We start from the raw sequence: 18,602 nt of genomic DNA on the forward strand, positions 1-18,602 counted from the left end.
GGGTGTGCATGTGCGCGTGTGCACGTTGGGAAACCAGAATAAGATAGAGTGCTCGTGTGTAAGCGTGAGTGCGCGCGTTTAAGCCGCAGTCAGCATGTAAAAGCCTGTTTACAGAGCTGTGAGCTTGTTTGCGCTGGTGTGCGCGCGTTTTAACTCAAATAAGCAAATTCTAGTCTGTGTAAGCATATGTGCATGCATGTTAGCTGCTTTGAGTGTGTTTGCGCTTGTATGTGCATCGCTCCCCCCTGAGGAAACAGAAAGGAAAAAGGAAGCGGGAGAAATTGTAGGAAGCTACCAGGGAATGCTAGCAGACCTAGCAGGTGAAAACAATCAGAAGCAGGCAATTACACAGGCAGAATAGTAGCCCAGCCCAGCACTTAAAACTCTGCAAACAACAGTGCAGTATGTTTCACTCAAGAGACACTGCCACACTAAAGTAAGCTATTAGAAGTGAAAACTGAGAAAGCTTCACTCAGACCAAAAATGCTAGGGGCTGCCATAGCTGTTATAAGGTGACACATGCTACATGCTGAGGGTGGTGACAATGCAAATGCTGCTGGACAACCCACAGTGAGGATACGGAGAAGAGTGTACAGGCCCAGGGTCACCTACCAGGGGTTACATGAGCTGGAGATAGTGGAGCGCTATAGAGTGGACAGAGACCTCTTACAGCAAATTGTTGAGCTGTGCAGGCCACACCTCACACCCAGAACCAACAGAGGGGAACCCATCCCAGTGGAAACCAAGGTATGTGTTGGCCTAAGAATACTAGCAACAGGTACCTTCCAGAGACCAACTAGTGATATGATGGGGATATCACAGGCATCAGCATCCAGGGTACTGCACCAGTTCCTGGATGCCATATCAGCATATGTCGGTGATCATGTATATTTCCCCAATTCCCGTGAGGTATTGGCCAGCAATATGCATCTCTTCCAAAAAATAGCAGAATACCCTGAGGTAGTGGGTGCAATAGACTGCATGCATATATGCATCAAAGCACCAGCCAGTGAGCGGGGTAGGGCCTACATTAACTGCAAGGGCTTCCCCTCCATCAACTGCCAGGTTGTGTGTGATACCCAGGGCATAATAATGAATGTGTGTGCTGGCTGCCCTGGAAGTTACCACAATTCCCATATCTGGCATCTGACGCAGCTGTACTAGACATTTGCCAATGGGGACATCCCCCATGGTCACCTAGTGGGGAATGCTGGCTATGCACTGGAGCCGTGGCTGATGACACCCATCAGAAACGCACACACACCTGAACAGGAACACCATAATGAGGCACACGCACAAACACGAAATGTAATCGAGCGCGTGTTTGGGCTGCTCAAATCATGGTTCCGGTGCCTGGACACATCCGGTGGAGCCTTGCAGTACTCACCAACTACATGTACCCAAATTGTCATAGTATGTGCTATGTTACATAATATGATCCTGTGAAAACAGCTGCAGCAGAACCAGCATAGGCCTGGCCCAAACAGCCCCCCACCATTGCGAAGGTCATCACAGGCAGAGCATGACTTGGAGGAGGAGCAACCTGAGCCTGCCCCAGTAGGCAGAAGGAGGCGTGCCCAGTATGCTTTGGCCTTGGCAAAGAGGCAACCCATAGTACATACACTGGCTCAGTAGGAACCCTGGAAATGATACCTCTCTCTGACCCCCACATATAGTAAAAGGGATGCCTAAGTGGACACTACCTGCTTGAAACATGTACAGGTAGTGTAGTATGTGCATCTGACATAGGCAGCACTGCAGCACCACCTGAGGCATGATTGCCATGTGTTAAGCAAGTTATGGTACTGATAAACTGCATTTACCACCATGTAGTATATGCAAACAGAATCGCACACACCAACTAGTACAACCGTGGGCAATGTTGAGTAATATTGGCCAATGTCCATCAAAGTTGGTGAATATACAGCAATGTCAAACAAGCCTGGTCTAAGTAGGGCATAGCTCAACAAAAGCCGACATGCTCATATTTGCTTAACTGCCCCTTAAGCAGTCTGGTCTGCTCAGTATGTAAATATAAAGCAGTGCTGGGCCTCGAACCCAGGATACTGTGCACCATAGCTAATGCATTGAACCACTAAACCATGACAGTAGTGTACTAATCAGCCAGTATGAAGGAATGTTGATAAGTCTATGCAAAGTATCACATGGGAAACCAGCAGGCACAGCATAATCCCTGTTGAGTTATGACACAAAGGTGAGTTCAGCTGTGAGAACAGAACTTTACTTTGAACACACACAATATAAATGTTAATATTGGGCATGTTCACACACATCCAGAAATGTACTGGATGTCAGATTGCAACATACTGAAAGGTCACACTGGGCATGCTCACACACTTGAATAAATGAGACATATGTCAGGCAACAAAACATGGAAAGCCTAAACTGGGCATGCTCACACACTTAGCCCATGTCTGAGTACAGCAGTGAGACACACATATCTGGCAATTGCATGTGTTAAGCCAGGAACCTGTCACATATCTAGCAATCCACCCTGTGCACACAGTTACATGGCAACAGACACTTATATAATATAGTGGAACTCTGTCATGATATAACATGTTCCGCAGATAACTAAGTTGTTTGTAGAAACTGTGAAAGCAAAGACCATAAACATCTGTAAACAGTTCCAGCAATAAATAGTGTGCATCCTGAACACAAGCACAGGTTCAGTTTAGGCTAGTGTGTCTCTGTCTAGCAGGGAGACAGAACATAACCCATGGTTAAACATATGATCACCCATACAGCTGTTAAGATGTCCCCTGTAGGTGTTTAGTGGGTGGCTCTTCCTATGTGAAACTGTGATCACAATCTGGAGTGAGTGGTGGCCCTGAGATAAGAATCTGCCCCTCCAGCATGTCCTATCAACACCTGTGCTGAGGTATATGTCCCTGGAGTGTGTAGTTACAAGGGAGTTGGATATCCTGAGGTGGACCATGTCCATTAAGTCTGGGTTGGGTATGACTGCAAACAACAGGCACACATCATATCTGAGTAGGTGGTAAGTGACTGAGTAGTGCTGGAGTTACTGCATCTGAACTGTCATCTGTGTGAGTCCCTACATCAGCCTGGTGCAGAACTTATAGGTTCATGGGGTCATATGTAGATACTAGGGTACCTTCCCTAGGGCATGTATAGGCCTACCCAGAGTGTATTTGGCTCCTGCCTCCCTATTACAGCAGTCTACTGTGCCTCTGTAAAGTAGGTCACAGAAGGTACCCTTTAAGTGTAGTTTGCTGTGCCTCTGTCTAGCAGGGACACAGAAGAGATCCCAGGTGTGAATTACTGCTTTCCCATCCACGCGTCCAGATCTGGCTTGAAGAGGGTCAGTGAGGGGCTATGTCTAACATGAATTGGGATTCTATTCCAGAGTGAGTGGAGCATCTGTGAAATGAATCTGTCCCTCCAGCATGTCCTGTTTATCAGTGTGCTGAGGTTCAAGTCCCTGGAGTGTGTTATCTGTAAAGGACTTGGATTTTGGAGGTGGAGCACATCCATAAATCCTGGCTTTTACATGGCTTTGTATGTCAGGCATAGATTGCCTCTGAGTAGGTGGTAAGCAACTGAGTACAGCTGGAGTTTCATTAGTTGAGCTGCATACAACATCTGTTAGTAGCCCATGATCCTCTTAGAGAGGTACGTGTGGGGTCTCTCCAGTTGCTGCAGGTGTCGGGTAAGGTGCATCCCGAAAAGGGCATTGTAGTCAAGTATGGGGCTGATGACTGATGAGTAGAGGGCCACAATGACCTCTCTTGATCGAGATGCTAACCCTTTTGTGATAAGGTGGCCTATATAGAAGGTCTACCTAACCACATTGCCAATGTGATTATCAAAGGAGAGATTACTATCTTCGTTGGTCGCCAAATCTCAAATTACTACTCCTGTACTTAATTAGTTACCACATATGTGGTAATCTGTGTGCGCCTTGTTTTCCCCAAAGGGGATGACTATGCACTTTGTAGCATGTAGCTGGAGGCTGTGGCTCTGTCACCAATCATCCATCTCTGTGAGACCCCTTTGGAGGTTGCTTGTGTCAGCTGGAGAGTCGAGTATGGCCCACATTTTGCAGTCATCTGTGAACTTTGTCAGCCATAATCCCCCCGTGTTAGCCTGAGCCTCAGAGAAGTATATACCAAACAACAGAGGTCCCAGAACTGAGCCCTGTGTGATGCAACCTGTAACTGGTTTTCATTTGGACATGGCACCTGTGATTCTGACCATGTGGGTTCTATCCCTGAGCCACTTTGCAACCCATCTTGTGATATAGGGGTTGATATTTAAGCTGGTAAGCTTATCCATGATTCCTGAGTGTGCTATTGTGTCGAAGGCTTTTGCGAGGTCCTGGTAGGCTGTGTGGACAGCCTTGCCCTCATCTATAGCCTTGGTAACTGGTTCAAAGAAATCAACTAGGTTTAAGAGGCAAGATCTGCCCTTAACAAAGCTGAATTGGGTAGGGTCCAGTGTCTGGAGGCTCACAATGTCTGTGTTCATGAGTTCCATGACAATACGCTCCATTGCTTTACAGACCAGACTAGTAAGGCATATGCGGTGATAGTTCCCATGGTCTGTCATGGCACCACCTTTGTGGAGTGGAACCACTGTAGCTGTATGCCATTATTTGGGTACATATGCTGTAGTAAGGCTAGGTTTGAACAGTGACTTCATGTGAGTGTTCAGTTCACCTTGGAGCTTGTTTAAGACACAGCCTGGGACACTGTCCAGTCCCATAGCTGCTGTGTTTTTTGCTTCGGAGAGGGCAGCCTTCACCTGTGCATCTGTGATGTCAGGGAGGTTACCTTCAGTTGGGATAGGCATTTGTGTCTTTGGGGGTGAAGGGTGGGAGAAGTGTGTGCTGAATCTGTCTGACAGGATGTTGGCAGTGTCTATAGGTTTGGTATAATTTGCACCATTATGCAACAAATCAGAGCATATCTGGGAGTTTCTACCCATATCCTGGACATAACTGAAGAAGGGCTACTGTCTAGGGCAACTTCCCTTCTAAAACTGGCTTTTGATGATTACATGAGGGATTGAAGTGTCTTGCTAATACTGATCTGAGATGCCTTCCCTTTTTGGGATTTTGCTCTGTCATGTAGTACCTTCCTCCTTCTGTTGTATAGCTTATTCATGTCCGGGGTCCACCACACATGTCTTGTATTTTTGGAGGAGGTAAACTTTGTTTTATTTTGGATAGCACGAACCATGTATCCCTGCAGGTGCTCATAGAATGCATTTGTAAAGAATGCTGTGGATTGGGCTGTATGAACCTCTGGCCTGTGGGCTTTGAAGGATTCCACCTCAGTCTTGAGAAGTGCAAATTTGGCTTTTGAGATATTCCTTACATTGATTTCCTTGCCTGGGGGTGGGGATGGGATATGTATGTCCATGGAAATTTGTTTATGGTCTGATCTTACCAATGAGGGGCTCACCTCTGTTGTGGAACATAGAGTCCCCATGTTGGTGATGACCAGGTCCAATATGTTGTTCCCTCTCGTGGGAGTGGTGACCAGTTGTTCCATCGCATTACAGTTTATGATGTCAAGGAACCATTGGCTGAGTGTGTTTGGGCCTGAGTAGTTTTCCCAGTCAATGTTTGGGTAGTTGAAGTCACCCAATAACATAGTCTCTGGAGAGACCTTGATATTCTCCAGTGTTCCCAGGAATGCCAACTGGGGTTCCTGTAATAGGGAGGGTGTTGTGTAGCAGGCTACAAACTGAAAGGCACTATTTCCTGCTGTAGTGCAGTCCATTGTTGGTTGCACAGGGATGTTTTCTGATGCTTTGTGCAGTGCCACTAACCTGGAGGTGTAGGTATCCCTGATGAATATAGATACTACTCCTCCCATTGTGCTCTGGTCCAACTTTTGTGTCTGAAATGCATGCTCTGAGTTATACCTTGGTGGTGCCGGTGTGCTCTCAGGAGCCTTGAACCAGGTTTCTGTTACTGCACAGACATCGATGTCCTCCATACTGAGGAAAGCCTTGAGTGTATGTATCCTGAGGTGTAGACGTCTGGCATTGAGTAGCATTAACTTTACAGTCTGTATCCTTGGGTTGTCTATGGAGGTGGGTTTGTCCTCTGAGCCTTGCCTAAAAAAGGCACTATGGGGGTGGCAAGAGCCATGGGCAGTATATGAAATCCTAAGGGTGACAGGTGCAAGGCGTCCCTAGCGAAGCAACATGTCTTGCTGGACATGTCATCCCAGTCTAACAGGCACTGGATCCCCTATGAATGACACCAATACTTTAGACAATTGTTGAAACAGATCAAATTGTCTGTATACTGTGGCATCATTGTTGGTGAGGGCAAGATGCTACCCAAGGTCAGGGTAATACCAGCCTGGCCTACAGGATCAGAGAGCTGCTCCATGTCTCTTTCATCTTAGCCAGGGAGTTACGTCTCATGTCATTCACACCAGCATGGATAATGACAGAGTCATTATGTGGCGGATCCTGGCACCTGACAGGCAGCTTACACTGACCATCTCCTTGTGCAGTCTGTTGAGTGGGACATCAGTGTACCGGCCAATTGAGTCCCCTATAACAAGTGTATTTGGTGTGTTGTTTGGCCTTAAGGTCTGTGGCTGCGAGGTACACTGATTTTGTGAGCTATTTGATTGGTGGGTATTGTTGAGGGGTGGCCGTTGCTTGGGTATCCGTGGTGAGTACAGTTGCTGCAGGTGTTGGGTAAGGTACACCCCAAAGAAGTCATAGTAACCAAGCATGGTTGTGATTAGTATAGGTGCACAATGACATCACTCGATTGACATGTGAAACCATATGGGATAAGGCTGCTTATATAGAAGGTCTGTCCAACCACTGTAGCAATGTGAATGTCAAAGGTGACACTACAGACAAGTCATGTCCACAATCACCTAACAACTCCTACTGCAGGTGTACTACCTTTGTGGTACTGTGTGGGCATGTTGTCATCCCCAAAGGGGTGACTATGTAACCAATGGCATTTAGCTGTAGGCCATGGCTCAGACACCAGTCATCCATCTCTGTGTCACCCTGTTGGAGTATGCATGTGGCAGCTGGAGAGGTGAGTATGGCACCCACTTTGCAGTCAAGTGTGAACAAGGTCAGCCATATTCCCGCTGTGGTAGCCTGTATGTCAGACAAATATATACTGAGCAACAGAGGTCCCAGGACCAAGCCATGTGGGATGACATGTGTAACTGGTGTATAGTCAGATATGGCACCTGTAATTATGACCATGTGGGTGCTATCCCTGACCCAGGTAGCAATCCATGTGAGATGTGTCCATATTGATGCTGGTGAGCCTATGCATTATGGCCCAGTGGAGTATTGTGTGGAAGTGTTTTGCACACTGCAGGTAGGCTCTGTGTACAACTGTCCCCATGACATGTTCAAAAGGCAAACTCTGGCCACGACAATGCCGAAATGTGTAGGGCACAGTGTCTGTAGGTTCCTGCTGTCTGTGTTTAACAGTCACATGACAATACGCTCCATAGCTTTGCATAACAGGCCAGTTATGCTCATAGGGCAAAATTGTCTGTGGTCCGGTGTGGCACCAACTCTGAACAGTGGGACCACTGTCGCTGTATGTTATTCCATGGGTACATATCCTGTAGTAACACCGACATTGCACATTTATGTAATGTGAGGGTTACATCTGTCATGAAGGTCATGTAAGATGCAGGCTGGGACACCAACCTGTCCCATTGATGTTGTAATGTATGCTTTGGGGAGGGCAGCACTCACCTGCTACTGTGTGGTGTCAGGGAGGTTACACTCTGTTGGGATGGATAGTTGCTCCCTAGGGGGGATGGGGGGAGACATCTGCACTGAACCTGTTTGCCAGGATGTTGGCTTTGGCAGTGGGATTCAGGGTAAGTGTAGTCAGTATGCAGTAACTCACAGCATATCAGTGAGTGTCCACCCAGGTCCCTGACATAACTGATGAAGGCCATGTGAACGTCCTACATGTCTGGTGCAATTGTCTGTGAGAAGGAGACCTTAGATAGGTACATGACTGATCTTAGCTGTCTGCTAGTACAGATCACAGATGTTTTCCCCAACTGGGATTGTGTTCTATCATGTAGTAGCTTCCTCCTGACATTGTACAGCTTAAGCTGTCAATCTCCTGTCCAGTCCAGCTGGTGAATCTGGGAATCTTGAGGCAATGTTACAACTGCCTCATGTACAGAGACAACCCTCCACTCCTCCCAACAAATTGCAACACATGTGAGAGATGCAACCATATATCCAAACTGTCGGCTAAGCTCTCTAAACTAAGTACTGGTGTAACCAATCAGGAGGAAAAGGAAACTACACTCACTACAATTCCAGTCTCACATAGACCTACCACGACAGCAAACCGAACACATAAACACACAAAGACATACTTGGAGGCTCTAAATATAAATCTGCCTAAGCAGCAGAGACCTCCAAAGCAGACACGCAAGCAACCACTAGCCCAACCCAAAACACGTACAGCACATAGCTCACAAAGACAGTGTGCAGAACAGTCACAGCCCTTAAGGCTAAACAACACACATGCAACACTTGTAACAGGTGACTCTATCATCAGGCACACTGACGTCCTGCTCACCAGGCTGAACAAGGAGAAGGTCACAGTGAGCTGCCTGTCAGGCACTAGGATCAGCCACATAACACAAGCACTCAGGTCACTCCAAGGCAAGTACTGATATGATGCAGTCATTGTACATGCTGGTATGAATGACCTGAGATGTACCTGCCTGGACTACAGGAAAAGACACACAGAGGAGCTCTGAGCATGTAGCCCAGGCTGGTATGACCCTAACCTTGGGTAGCATCTTACCCTCACCAAGAATGATGCCACAATATGAAGACAAGATGATCAATTGCTACAATTGCCTTAAGTATTGGTGTCATTCAAAGGGGATCCAATGCCTGTCAGCCTGGGATGACATGCTTGACAAGCCATAATGCTCCACTATGGATGGCTTGCACCTATCACCCCTGGGCTTTTGGATATTGGCAAAGGCTCTTGCCACCCCCATAGTGCCTTTTTTAGGCAAGGCTCAAAAGACAAACACACCTCCATAGGTATCACAAGGGATAAGAAAGTAAGAGTAATGCTACTCAACGCCAGAAGTGTAAACCTCAGGATGCATGCACTCAAACCTCTCCTTAGCATGGAGAACATCAATATCTGTGCAGTAACAGAAACCTGGTTCAAGGCTCCTGAGAGCACCACAGCACTACCAGGTTATACCACATACCATGCATTTCGGCCCAAAAACTTGGACTGAACCACAAAAGGAGAGGGTGTATCAATATTTGTCAAAGATACCCACACCCCCAGGTTGGTGGCACAGCACTAAGCAGCAGACACTATCCATGTGCAAATAACTGTGGTTAAAGCCGCCTTCCAGTTTATAGGCTGCTACAGACCACCCTCCCAAACCCAGGAACCCCACCCGTCTGTCCTGAGAACACTGGAAAATATGAAGGCCTCTCCAAACATTAGTATATTGGGCAACTACAACTACCCAAACATAGACTGGGAGCATTACTCTAGCTGCAACACCCTAGCCCAAAGGTTCCTAGAAGTTATAAACTCAAATGCTATGTAACAACTTGTTACCACTCCCACAAGAGGGGAAACCATACTGGACCTGATCATCACTAACATGGGGACTCAATGCTCCACACCATAACTGTATCCCTCACTGGTAAGATCAGACCATCAACTAATCTCACTGGTTATTCACATCCTGACCCCAGCCCCGGCCCAGACAACCACAGTGAAAAACTTCTGTAAAGCAAATTTCACACTCCTCAAAACTGAGGTGGAATCCTTCAAAGCCCCCGAGCCTGTTGAAAATACGGCCCACTCCACAGAATCCTTTATAAACACATTCTATGAACACTGTCAGGAATGCAGGGATCATGCCATCCCAAATAAAACCAAGACCCAATCCTCCAAAGGCAGGTGTCCTGTCTGGTGGGCCCCAGCCATAAACAAACTATACAATAGAAGGAGGAAGCTACTACATGATATTGCAAAATCCAAAAAAGGGGAGACATCCCTGATCAGTATTAACAAAAACTACGGGCACTCATAAAATCGTCTAAGGGCAGCTATGAGACAAAACCTGCACAGGACACTAAGGATATTCACAAGACTTTCTTTACTTATGTTAGGAACCTGTGTGGGAATTCCCAGATATGCTCAGAATTAGTTGAAAGTGACAAACAATACACCAAACCCACACACATTGCCAACATCCTAGCTGACAGGTTCAGTGCAAACTTCTCCTCCCCTCCCCACCAAAAGGGTAAATATCTATCCCAGCAGAGTGCTGCCCCCCTGACATGTCAGATGCTCAGGTAACAGCCATCCTCTCCAAAGCAAAAAACACAGCATCAATGGCACCAGACGGTGTCCCGGGCTGCTTCCTACATGAACTCCAAGAAGAGCTACACCCAAACATAAAACTACCGTTCAATCTCAGCCTTACTACAGGATATGTACCTAAAGAGTGGCATACACCAACAGTGGTCCCCCTCCACAAAGGTGGTGCCTCAATGGATCCAAGAAACTATCGCCCCATAAGCCTGACTAGCCTGGTCTGCACAGCTATGGAAAGGATCATCATGGACCTCATACATACAGATATTGGGGACCTACACAAACTGGACCCTACCCAGTTCGACTTTGTTAAGGGCAGATCCTGCCTCTCAAACCTGGTTGATGTCTTTGAAGCAGTCACCAAAGCTGCAGATGATGGGTAAGGTGGTTCACACAGCCTATCCAGATCTCACAAAGCCATTATACGCCAGTCCCCAATCTGGAATTATAGATAAACCCACTAAACTACATATTAATCCCTATGTCACAAGATGTGTCAACAACTGGCTCACTGACAGAAGCCACACTGTGCAAGTAGAAGACCCCAAATCCAGCTTCAGACCACTGACAGGTGGAGTATCACAGAGTTCCCTCCTGGGTCCTCTCCTGTCTGGTATCTACTTCTCTGACATACAGGCCAATACAGAAGGTATTTGGCTAACAAATTTTGCAGATGACTGCAAACTAGGGTCCATAATCAAACACCCAAAAGATGTGGACAGCCTACAAAAGGGCCTTGCTGATGCAGATGATTGGTGTCACAGCCGTGGTCTCAAGCTCAATGCCAAAAAGTGCATTGTCATTCCTTTTGGTAAAAACTCAGTACCCATGGCCTACCACATAGGTGGTAGTCTACTTAACACCAAATGTGTGATGACAGACCTTGGCACACAGGTGGACAGTAGTCTTTCCTTTGATAATCACATTGCCACAGTACTCAGGTAAAACGTCTATGTGACAAACCACATCACAAAATGTTTCTCATCCAGGAGAAAAGAGGTCATTGTTCCCCTCTACTTGTTACTCATTAGACACATCATAGAGTACAATGCCCCTTTTGATATGTACCTCACAAGACATCTACAACAACTGGAAAGGCCACAGAAATACCTCACAAAGAGTATTACTGGCCTCAAAGAGATGCCTTATGCAGACCATCTCAAATAAGTGCAGCCTTACTCCATTGCATATCACCTACACAGAGTGAATGTCTGCCTAACACACAAAGCAGTTTCAAACACAGAGCTTTCAGACATGCTCCACTTATAGAAATCACAATCCCTACGAGCTACATGCTCTAGGGGCCTAAACATTGTCACCACAATGAACAGAACATGCTGGAGGGATAGATTCCTGTCCCAGAGACTTCCCATATTCTGGAACAAACTACCTCTCTATATCAAACAAAGTTCCTCATTAGCACTGTTTGTGAAAAACATGATGATTGGATGGGAGATAGGAAAATCACCCCGGGGAGCACATATGTGGCTCTGCTCGACAGTGGCACAGGGAATTAATTTTCTTGGGTGGCAAAAACCAGGGTACCTTTGCCTAGGCTTATATACTACCTACCTATGACACCTATGTAACATGTAGAATGGATGAACAGCTACCCCAATGCTAAAATCATGGTATCAAGTGGACTATAGTGATTCCAATATGTGTCATGCAGAAACTACAGAACCAACAGATCCTGCACCTGAACAGTCAGCTGAACCTCCCGCCCTACACAGGATGTGTAACTGTGGAATGTGTTACAGCAACAAATGACTCTCCACACAAGTGGTGATGCACAACACACCATGGGAAGTCCAGTCCAGTATGCCTATGAATTCTGATCTGCAAGGTCATGGAGTCCACTATGGTTGAGGTCAGAAACCGAGCTATTGGAAGCTGACATACACACAACCCTACTAATTGTGGTATGTTCATGTGCAGATCATGGTTCTCATAAATGCTAGACTGTTCGCAAGACAGCCACCCAGGACATACATCACTGAACACAGCTACACATGTCTCACATATACTTTGAATAGTCCTTGATCAACATCCCAGACACATGTAGTACCCACAACACCAACAAGTTGTGCATAAATGTGTTGATATATGATGGACTGTCAATGTGTCCACACATAGATGACACAAGGTAAGGGTTCTGAGTTCTGTTGACACCTGATGACCCACATGGACCATTCCTGGAATGGCATTAAACAAAGTGTACACACATTACCATGTCCAGTCTGATGATGTAACCATCCTAGAAATACAGCAGGATAAAAGAAAACACCCAGTAAAGCAAATAGCGTGCTGTGCTAATGTATCTCACTCAGGTATCATAACATAGTTATGTAGGGGTTTGAATCCTGCTGACCGTGTGTGTGTGCAATTCCCTTTGAAAGGAGTGTCCTTTTTGGAGACTGGGAAAGCACCCTAAACATGCACCTTCCTCTTTGGAAAGACTGATGATGTCACCACACTAGAAATACACACAGAGAAAGGAAAACACCCAGTAATGCGAATAGCGCGCTGTGCTAATGCGTCTGTCTCAAGTATCATAACATAGTTAGGTAGGGGTTTGAATCCTGCAAATGCTGAATGTGTGTGTGCAATTCCCTTTGAAAGGAGTGTCCTTTTTGGAGACTGGGAAAGCACCCTAAACATGCACTTTCCTCTTTGGAAAGACTGATGATGTCAATGTGTTGTGTGTTTTGCTTTCATTATTGTATGACATATCTTTATAACAGTCATTTCAATGCATACGTCAGGTATGTGTTTGCCAGATACAGATATGTACCTGTGACCTGTAATAGTTCCTATGTGTGAAGCCTGCCCCATATGAATACAGTTGTTACCTTTGCCACCATGTGCTGTAGCTTACCAGACCTTAGGCCATACATGTTAGTTGCTGACACTGCAGGCTACTGCAGTGATCTGTGTCCTAGGCCAACTATGTGACACACACCCATGAAAGCTTTCAGACATTAATGTGGGTGAGGGTACATGTCTGGAGTATATGTCAGACATGTTAAAACACAGCAAAGTCTGTGAGTGATGGCCATCCAGTGTAGGTGTATGGCAACTGTTGCCGATATGCATACAGACACCTTCTTGCTTAGGTGATACACTGAGGGACTGCAGAATACCTTTGGAAATGTGAATATCACAGGATAGACAAGATGACACTTGTCCACATAGGTTCATAGGTTCATACTAGGCTATCTGCCCTAGGGCATTTATAAGCCTAGCCAGAGTGCGTTTGTCTTTCGCCACCCATTTTAAATGAATTTTGCTATGCCCTTTTTTGAGGTTAGTATACTGTGCCTCTGTCTAACAGTGACACAGAAGTGATACCCAGGGTAAACCAACCATCTCCCATCCACTCATTAAGAGTCCTCTTGAAGAGAGTCAATGAGGGACTCTGCCTAACCTGGACTGGGATTTTATTCCAGAGTGAAGGGAGCCTCTCGGTAATGAATCTGTCCCTCCAGCATGTCCTATTTATTTCAGTGCTGAGGTTCAAGTCTCTCGAGCACATAGCACAATGGGATTTGGACTTTCTGAGGTGCAGCATGTCCATTAATTCCGGGTTGGACATGGCGTTATATGTCAGGCACAGATCGCTTCTGAGCTGGAGTTTCTTTAACCGTGCAGCATATGGCATCTGTTTGAGCTCTTTGATCCTCTTGGTGAGGTACTTTTGGGGTCTTTCCAGTTGCTGCAGGTGTCTGGTAAGGTACATCCCAAAAGGGGCATTGTACTCAATTATGGGGCTGATGAGGGATGAGTAAAGTGGCACGATGACCTCCCGTGATCTACATGTGAAACCCTTCATGATTAGGTGGGGAATATAAAATGTTTTTCTAACCACTTTGCCAACATGGTTGTGGAATGACAGATTGCTATCAGCTTAGGTCCCCAGGTCCCTAATTACGTCTTCCATACTTAATGGATTATCACCTATGTGGTAAATTGTGGGCACTTTGTCTTTGCCAAAGGGGATGACTATACACTGTTTTTGCGATTAACTTGAGGCCATGGCTCTGGCACCAGTTGTCTGTTTCTATGAGGCCCCTTTTGGAGGATGCTTGTGTCAGCTGTATAGTCGATTATGGTGCCCATTTTGCAGTCATCTGCAAACTTGGTCAGTCACAGTCCTTCTGTGTTGGCCTGTACCTCCGAGAAATATATACCGAACAAGAGAGGTCCCAGGACTGAGCCTTGTGGGATGCCACTTGTAATTGGTTTGGAGTCTGACATGGCTCCAGCAATTCTAACCATGTGGGTTCTGTCCTTCAGCCAGTTTGCAAACCATCTAGTTACATAGGGGTTTATATTTAAGCTGGTGAGTTTATCTACAATACCCGAGTGGGGTATTGTATTGAAGGCGTTTGCGAGGTCCAGGTAGGCTGTGTGGACCACCTTCCCCTCGTCAATGGCCTTGGTGACTGTTTCAAAGATGTCAACCAGATTTAAGAGGCAGGATCTGCCCTTAACAAAGCCGAACTGGGTAGGATCCAGTGTCTGTAGGTCTCCAATATCTTTCATTATGAGATCTATGATGATCCTTTCCATAGCTTTGCAGAGCAAGCTAGTCAGGCTTATGGGGCAATAGTTTCCAGGATCCGTTGAGGCATCACCTTTGTGGAGAGGGGCTATTGTTGCTGTATGCCACTCTTTAGGTACATATCCTGTAGGAAGACTGAGATTGAACGGTAGTTTTATGTTTGGGTGTAGCTCTTCTTGGAGTTCATGTAGGACGCAGCCTGGGACACCATCTGGTCCCATTGATACTGTGTTTTTTTGCTTTGGAGAGAGTGGCTGTTACCTGAGCATCTGACATGTCAGGGAGGAAGCACTCTGCTGGGATAGATATTTGCCCTTTTGGTGGGGAGGGGGGGAGAAGTTTGCACTGAACCTGTCAGCTAGGATGTTGGCAATGTGTGTGGGTTCGGTGTATTGTTTGTCATTTTCAACTAATTCTGTGCATATCTGGGAATTCTCACACAGGTTCCTAACATAAGTAAAGAAAGTCTTGTGAATATCCTTAGTGTCCTGTGCAATCTGTCTATCGAAGCTGGCCTTAGATGAATTTATGAGTGCCCATAGTTTTCTGCTAATACTGATCAGAGATGCCTTTCCTTTTTGGGATTTTGCTCTATCATGTAGTAGCTTCCTCCTTCTATTGTATAGTTTGTTTATGGCTGGGGTCCACCAGACAGGACATCTGCCTTTGGAGGATTAGGTCTTGGTTTTAGTTGGGATTGCATGATCCATGCATTCCTGAAGGTGTTCATGGAATGCTTTTAGAAAGGATTCTGCTGTCTGGACCATAGTTTCACAGGCCCAGGGGCTTTGAAGGATTACACCTCAGTTTTGAGGAGTGTGTAATTTGCTTTAGAGAAGTTTTTCACTGTGGTTTGCAGGGGATGGGGTCATGATGTGTATATCCAGTGAGATTAGTTTATGGTCTGATCTTACCAGTGAGTGATACACTTCTGGTCTGGAGCATAGAGTCCCCATGTTGGTGATGATCAGGTCCAGTATGTTTTCCCCTCTTGTGGGAGAGGTAACAAGTTGTTCCATAGCATTTGAGTTTATAAATTCTATGAAACTTTGGGCTAGGGTGTTGGAGCTAGAGTAATGCTCCCAGTCTATGTTTGGGTAGTTTAAGTTGCCCAATATAATGGTGTTTGGAGAGACCTTCATATTTTCCAGTGTTCTCAGGAAGGCCGACTAGGGTACTGGATTTGGGAGGGTGGTCTGTAGCAGGCTATAAACTGGAAGGCAGTTTTACCCACTGTTAGTTGCACATGGATAGTGTGTGATGCTTCGTGCTGTGCCACCATCCTGGAGGTGTGGGCATCTTTGACAAATATTGATACTCCCCTCCTTTTGTTGTTTGGTCCAGGTTTTGGTGCCAAAAATCATGGTATGAGGTATAACCTGGTAGTGCTGGGGTGCTCTCGGGAGCCATGTACACACCATTACCAGATCTACATGATGGGTGCTACCACCTACATGGTACTGTTGGAATACTATGTGACATACATGCCAATGACACATACACAGTTGTGTTACAGCAATACAGCATGGCTTGGACAACAGGTATCTGTCTGCATGATACCCTTGTGGAGGTTAGGTGTGTCATGTGTAGAATGCATTGTAGGTCACTGTATGTATTTGCAGTTGTGGATGGACATACCCATAGTGTGTTGGTAGACAGCTATATGGCAAAGAGTATTGTTCCCAGGGATGTGTGGAGCTCAGTAAGAATGGCTACTGGTATAGTGTAGTACTGCAGGGATATCACTGACACCAGGTTCCTACATCTGTGTACCAGTTGAGGAGACACCATGTAATGACCACTGAATGTCAGGCTATGTAAGCTGTGTATACTACCTGAATGGAGACCATTGACATTTGGAAACTGTATCACCCACAGCATACTGTCAAACCATGTCATGTTCCATGCTAACCATGTCCACAAATGTACACCTGCGAATTGGTGCTGCAAACATCACACATGTACTGTCCACACCCCAACACATGCGGGCATAGGTACACACAACAGCCATGTGGCACATGTGCAGACAGTACACTTTGGGAATTAACAGTGGTGTATACAAACCTGGAATGACAAACATAGTTAATGCATCATGTATGCTCAAATATACCCACAACAATATGATTACACTGTACTGTTAACAACATGTTATTACTACAGTGCTATGTAGTCACCCTGTGCATCAGTACCATGCTATCCTGTTCCTGCATCAATGTTACAGATGGCAGGAGGTGGCACAGTTTCATCATATGCACAAGGTGTGTACTTGGTTTGCCAGAGTCTGCCACTGACACATCCAATCGACATGTATGTGTGTGTGTGTGTTAGTGAGGGACAACAGTACAAGGTGGGGCAATGTTGCTGCGATGTGTGTGTGTATGTGTTAGCCCTAGGTGTTAGCATTATGTGTGTGCGTATGCATGCACACAGTTCCACCACGTGGCTGCCATATATGGGTGTTTGTGGACAGCCATAGACTGTACCTGCCAGGTCATACAGATCACTGTCTCTGGCCATGGACGCGGTACCTGTGCCTGGCAGGGGTGCTACGGACAATATCGGGTACTAAGCCAGACTGGATACTGTCATCAGAAGCAGTGTGTTGTTGACTGGACACATGTCCCTACCGGGACTGTCCAGAGCCACGTGTGCATGGTCTTCTACGACGGTCTAATGACAGCACAGATCCAGCAGTGCTGGGGCTGGTACTGGCACTATGGGAGCAGCTGCGGGTTTATTGTCATCCTCAACGACTGCCAGCTGATAATGTTGCTGGCATACGTCCATGTTGACGCCTCAACCATCCTGCACTGTCCTGGCTCCTGGTCATGTAGTTGTGGAAGAGATCTAATGTGTCCCCCCAACGTCTATCAATGACCTCGCTGATGTTACGGATGGCAGATGCAACATCACGCATAGTGTCATTCATACTGGTGCGATGTGTTTGAAGCTCCCTCAGACCCTGTCTGGTGTACCATTCCATACGTGCCTGTGCCTGCATTACAGCCCAGAACATAGCTGAGGTTGAAAGACCTCTGTGGGCACGTCTGACAGGGGCAGTACGACCATGGATGCTCCCACGAGAACCCCTGGACATCTGCCTGTGTGGTACCATGTCAGGTCTCTAGCCATGGCTGCTGTGAGGGGATGCATGTGCCACTGATACCACACATTACCCTGGTCAATGCCCACTGTATGCTGTCCCTCAGCTAAGGGCATTGGTGACAATGGATGTATCGGCAGGATGACTGTGCGTATTGATGGGGTTGACTGCTGTGTACTGTCGATTGGCTGACCAACAACAGACCCTGTCACACCTCCCTGTGCCATTACACATGTTTCATCATTATCACTATCCCCAGCAGTGGCTTCAGGTTCCCTGCTGCACACCAACAGAGCAACACCAGAACCTGTGAGAGGAAGACAGGAAACACAGTTTACAATGTGTACACAATGTTACCACAGATGCACATGGGCACATGCACACATGCGCACATGCACACATGGACACATGCACACACACACACACATGCGCACATGCACACATGGACACATGCACACACGGTAACATGCACACATGCACACATGCGCCCATGCACACATGGGCACATGGGCACATGCACACATGGACACATGCACACATGCACACTC

Source organism: Protopterus annectens, chromosome 8.part0, assembly GCF_019279795.1.
Source record: "Protopterus annectens isolate FY-2018-M chromosome 8.part0, PAN1.0, whole genome shotgun sequence".
NCBI lineage: Eukaryota > Metazoa > Chordata > Ceratodontiformes > Protopteridae > Protopterus > Protopterus annectens.